At 40.1% G+C, this 4787-nt stretch overlaps 1 pseudogene; it reads left to right on the top strand.

Moving 5' to 3' along the window:
- The first annotated feature begins 484 nt into the window (after nt 1-484).
- LOC102247260 lies at nt 485-1338 on the top strand (annotated as a pseudogene).
- Nucleotides 1339-4787: the final 3449 nt, after the last annotated feature.

Below are 4787 nucleotides of genomic sequence, written 5' to 3'. Positions count from 1 at the left end.
TTTTATCACTTAAACTTCAGGGAAAAAACATAGAACTCACAATGTATAACGTTTCAAAAATAAAACAAGTTTATTTTTTGCTCACAAAAAAAGTACAAAGTGGGTTTTCCTAGTCAGTGGATACATTTTCCTTATGTAGGATTGCAAAGACCCAGGCTCCTACCATCTTGTGGCTCTGCCATCTTTAATACATAGCTTCCAACGTTAGCCTGCGTGCTGCCATTCCAATCAGCCAAAAAAGGAAAATATTATGGAAAAATTGTTTATGGGCTATGCAACCTTTAAGCAAAAAATATATGCAAATAAACTAGATGTTGACATTAATATAAGGCAGCTACTATCTCCCATAGGAAGGCCTGGGGGACTGCAGGGTATAGGGGGTCAATGGGGGAAAAAAGGAACATCTATAATATCTCAACAATAAAAATAAATTTACCAGTAAAAATTAAAAATATTACCCCCTTTTGGCTCTCTGAGCAGCACGATGGCAGTGGGCAAGAACAAGCGCCTTACAAAAGGCAGCAAAAAGGGAGCCAAGAAGAAAGTGTTTGATCCATTTTCTAAGAAAGATTGGTATGATGTGAAAGCACCAGCTCTGTTCAATATAAGAAATATTGGGAAAACACTAGTTACGAGAACTCAAGGAACCAAAATCGCATCTGATGGTCTCAAGGCTCCTGTTTTTGAAGTGAGCCTAGCTGATCTGCAGAATAATGAAGCTGCATTTAGAAAATTCAAGGTAATTACTGAGGATATTCAGGGCAAAAACTGCCTGACTAATTTCCATGGCATGGACCTTACCCGTGACAAAATGTGCTCTATGGTCAAGAAGTGGCAGACCATGACTGAAGCTCATGTCGATGTCAAGACTACCAATGGTTATTTGCTTCGTCTGTTCTGTGTTGGTATCACTAAAAAGCACAACAATCAGATTCAGAAGACCTCTTACGCTCACTCGGCATCAGCAGGTTCGCCAAATCCAGAAGATGATGGAAATCATGACCCGAGTGGTGCAGACAAATGACTTGAAAGAAGTGGTCAATAAATTGATTCCAGACAGCATTGGAAAAGACATAGAAAAGGCTTGCCAATCTATTTATCCGCTCCACAATGTCTTTGTCAGAAAAGTCAAAATGCTGAAGAAGCCCAAGTTTGAATTGGAAAAACTCATGGAGCTTCATGGTGAAGGTGGCAGTTCTGAAAAACCTGCTGGGGATGAGACAGGTGCTAAAGTTGAACAAGCTGATGGATATGAGCCTCCAGTCCAAGAATCTGTTTAAAATTCAGACATTTAATGGTGACAAATAAAAAATCCTATTTGTGAAAAAAAATTAAAAATATTAGAATAAAAATAAATAGTCAATCATCATTTCTGTTCGCTTTCCATAGAAGAGCTTAGTTACATGACCATACTTAACCAGAGAATTCTGGGGATATAATGTAGCATTGTACTCAAGAAAATAATGGAAACAGACTTTGGTAAGCAGCTAGCAATATCTTCCATAATTAATCAAATAAAGAATTTTTCTATGTTTGTTCCTTATTTAGATGTCTTATTTTGTTCAGGATGTTTGTCCTTTGTTTTCTAATGAAGTGTTCATCATTTAATTACATGTTGGAATGTCAATAATGTATCTATGTATCTGTCTTATAAGTAGCAAGTATTTTCACTTTTAATTCCATCAAATTTTCTTTTAGTGATTTTTACAAATAATAGTTTCAAATGCTTAAATTATAATTCTAGCAGTGTTTTGCTTGGCCTTTATGCTCAGAAATCCCAACTCTATCTCCAAATAAGATAACATTCACCTGTATATTCTCATTGCTATTTTATGGTTTCATTTTTTAGATTTAAAATTTTAACCTGTATATAATACATTTTGATACATATAATATAATTATAACTGTACTCTTTCCCCCACTGATTTAAATTGCTATCAACTTTTTTTTCAGTACTTATAACTAATTGATTGTTGTGTTCATCACTATACATCTCAATTATTGTATACTAGAGGCCTGGTGCACAAAATTTGTGCATGGGTGGGGTCCCTAGGCCTGGCCGGCAATCAGGGCCTATCAGGGCTGTCTTGCCCAGTCCCTATTGGGGCTGGGCTGGCCGGGGCCTGCCAGCTGCTGGACAGGGCTAGAGGAATGGGGGGAACGATGGAAGGAAGGACCAGGAGAGGTTGGCTGGCCATAGGAGGTTGGCTGTGGGAGCTCATTGACCACCAGGGAGCAACTCCTGCGTTTAGCATCTGCCTTCTGGTGGTCAGTGCACATCATAGCAACTGGTCAACAGGTCATTCTGGTCGTTTGGTCATAACGGTCACTTAAGCTTTTATATATAGAGATTCTAAATTTGTAAAATAATATATCTCATTTTTCATAAGTGCTATAAGACATTATTTTTGGTGAATGAAAGTAGATGTTTGAAAGTGAAGAAAAAAGTGGGGTTTGGAAAAGATTCTTAAGTCTCCTAAGCTGGGACACATTCATGGGTGTGGATCAATGGATTGCTACACTTACAAAAGTGTAGGTCTACACAAATATGGCACTGGAAATGAGAGGAAAAATAAAGGTCAGATTTGTGTGACATTTAAGGTAGAATACAGGAATTGGTGATAAGAAGCAGGATGGGAACCAAGATGGCAGTGTAGGTACTCACCTCCTCCCACAACCACATCAAAATTATAACTAAAATACAGAACAACCATCATTCAGAACTGCCTGAAAGCTGGCTGAATGGAAATCTTACAACTAGAGAGGTAAAGAAAAAAGCACACTGAGACTGGTAAGAGGGGCTGAGGTGCAGAACAGGCTGGTCCGACATCCACTTGTGTCGTTTTTTTTTTTTAAATAGGAATAGATATATCAGCTGCAGAGACCCCCCCCCCGCCCCCGTAAGGAACTTGGTGTCCCAGCCCTACAGCAGACCCCCAGACCATGGTTCCAGAGCTGGGAAGAGGAATACCATAACTTCGGGCTGTAAAAACCAGCAGGGATTGTGGCTGAGTGACACAGGCTGCTGGGGACCCAGGTGTTTCATTCAAAGGGCCTGCACACAAACTTACTCTGGCTCCATCCCTCTGAGCTCCAGTGCTGGGCAGCTTTGAGGGACCCAAGGACATACAGGGAGGAACTGGACTGTCTGGCATTAGGGCCGGTTCTTGGAGCAGCTTTCTTCCAGATGGGGATCCTCCCAGGGGTCAATGTTCCTATGCTGGGACCTCCTCCATCAAGAGCTGACTGGCAGCCATATCTGAGGTTCCATCAGTGTGGCTCACACTGTTTGCTGGTGATTCCCTGAGACCCCGCGCCACCCAATTTGCAGCCCCACCCAAGTTGTTTGCAGCAGCTTTTCCATTTGAATGGCCTGTCCTGGCTCAGGCTTCAGACTTTCCTAAAATCTCTCAAAGAAGAAACAGATGGCATCAGCATACCCCAAACTTATCAATAAAAGGCCCAAGACCAGGCATTAGCACCAGCCTCCCTTGCTTCACAGCTGGCCTTCCCCTGAGCACTTCACAAGCCCAATACAAGTAGCAGCCATCTGAAGACCTCTCTGTAGCTCCTGCCAGGTGTTCCCAGGTAGTGGCTGACTTTGCACCCCTCAGGAGGACCCAGAGTCAGCACACCTGGTGGACAGCTTCAGACCATACCAGATTACAACTCTGCATCCACAAGCGATACACTCAAGGGGCAGACTCATCTATGTTTCTATCTCTCTATCTCTTTCCCTTCCTCTTTCTCTCAAAATCAATAAAAACATATTTTTTTAAAAAATTTAAAAATGGAAGATAATATCTTCTGTTTTAGACATGTTAAATCAAAATATCTCTTGAAATATTTAGTTGGAGATGTAAAGGGGACACTTAAATATGAGTTTAGAACTTTGTATAAAGTGTGAGCTGGTGTTTGGAGAGTCATCAGCTTGTTGATGGTAGCTGAAGCTGTGAGAGCAATTTGGATACCCTGGGTGAGTATATGTATGTTTGATCAGAGAACCCAGTTATGAATCTGGGAAACTCCAAAAGTTTAGGAATTAGCAATGAGAAGTACCAAGCAAAGTTAGTTGAAAAGTATGGTTAGCAAGATCAGAAGAAAACCAAAAATATGGAAAATAAGGGGAGAATTTCTTGAAGACAAAGGGAACCAAGCAGTGTAAAATGCTGCAGATAGGGCAAGTTGAATGAGAAATAAAAATAAACCACTGACTTTGACAATTAGTGGGTACCGATGACCTTCTGAAGCACAGTTTATATGCAGTAGTTGAGGAAGAAGCCATATTCCAATCATCATATACATCAGTCTATTTCTATCCTTCCAATAAAAGTATGAGGAATAAACACACTTCTGCTCTCCCACTCTCTCTTTCTGGCTTTGATAATTATTTTCTACCCACTTTACCACATTGTGTTTCTAGTAGACTGCTTTTTCAAGGTCTTCTGTACTTGTGCTGAGATGGGAAGGGTAGTAGTATGAAAGGAATGTAGGCTTATGGGAAAGTTTAAGATGAAGGAGATTAAAGCATATTGGTAAATTAGGGAGAAAGAAACAGGGGATCCAACTGAAAACACATGAATAAGGAGATTATTGATGGAGAATGCAGGAAACTTTGGGATGTAGATCACAAGCTAACTTAGTTTCAGACAAAAGAATACATTCCTTTTCCTCTGATGCCAGAGAGAAATGGTCATATCATAATTAAATAGTATAACTATATTATAATTAAATTTAGATATAGAAGGAAGTTAGGGGGTTCACAATTGCCATCTTTATTTTATCTG

Source organism: Myotis brandtii, unplaced genomic scaffold (genome assembly GCF_000412655.1).
Source record: "Myotis brandtii unplaced genomic scaffold, ASM41265v1 scaffold259, whole genome shotgun sequence".
Classification (NCBI taxonomy): domain Eukaryota; kingdom Metazoa; phylum Chordata; class Mammalia; order Chiroptera; family Vespertilionidae; genus Myotis; species Myotis brandtii.
This window is presented reverse-complemented; position numbering and strand designations above follow the sequence as displayed.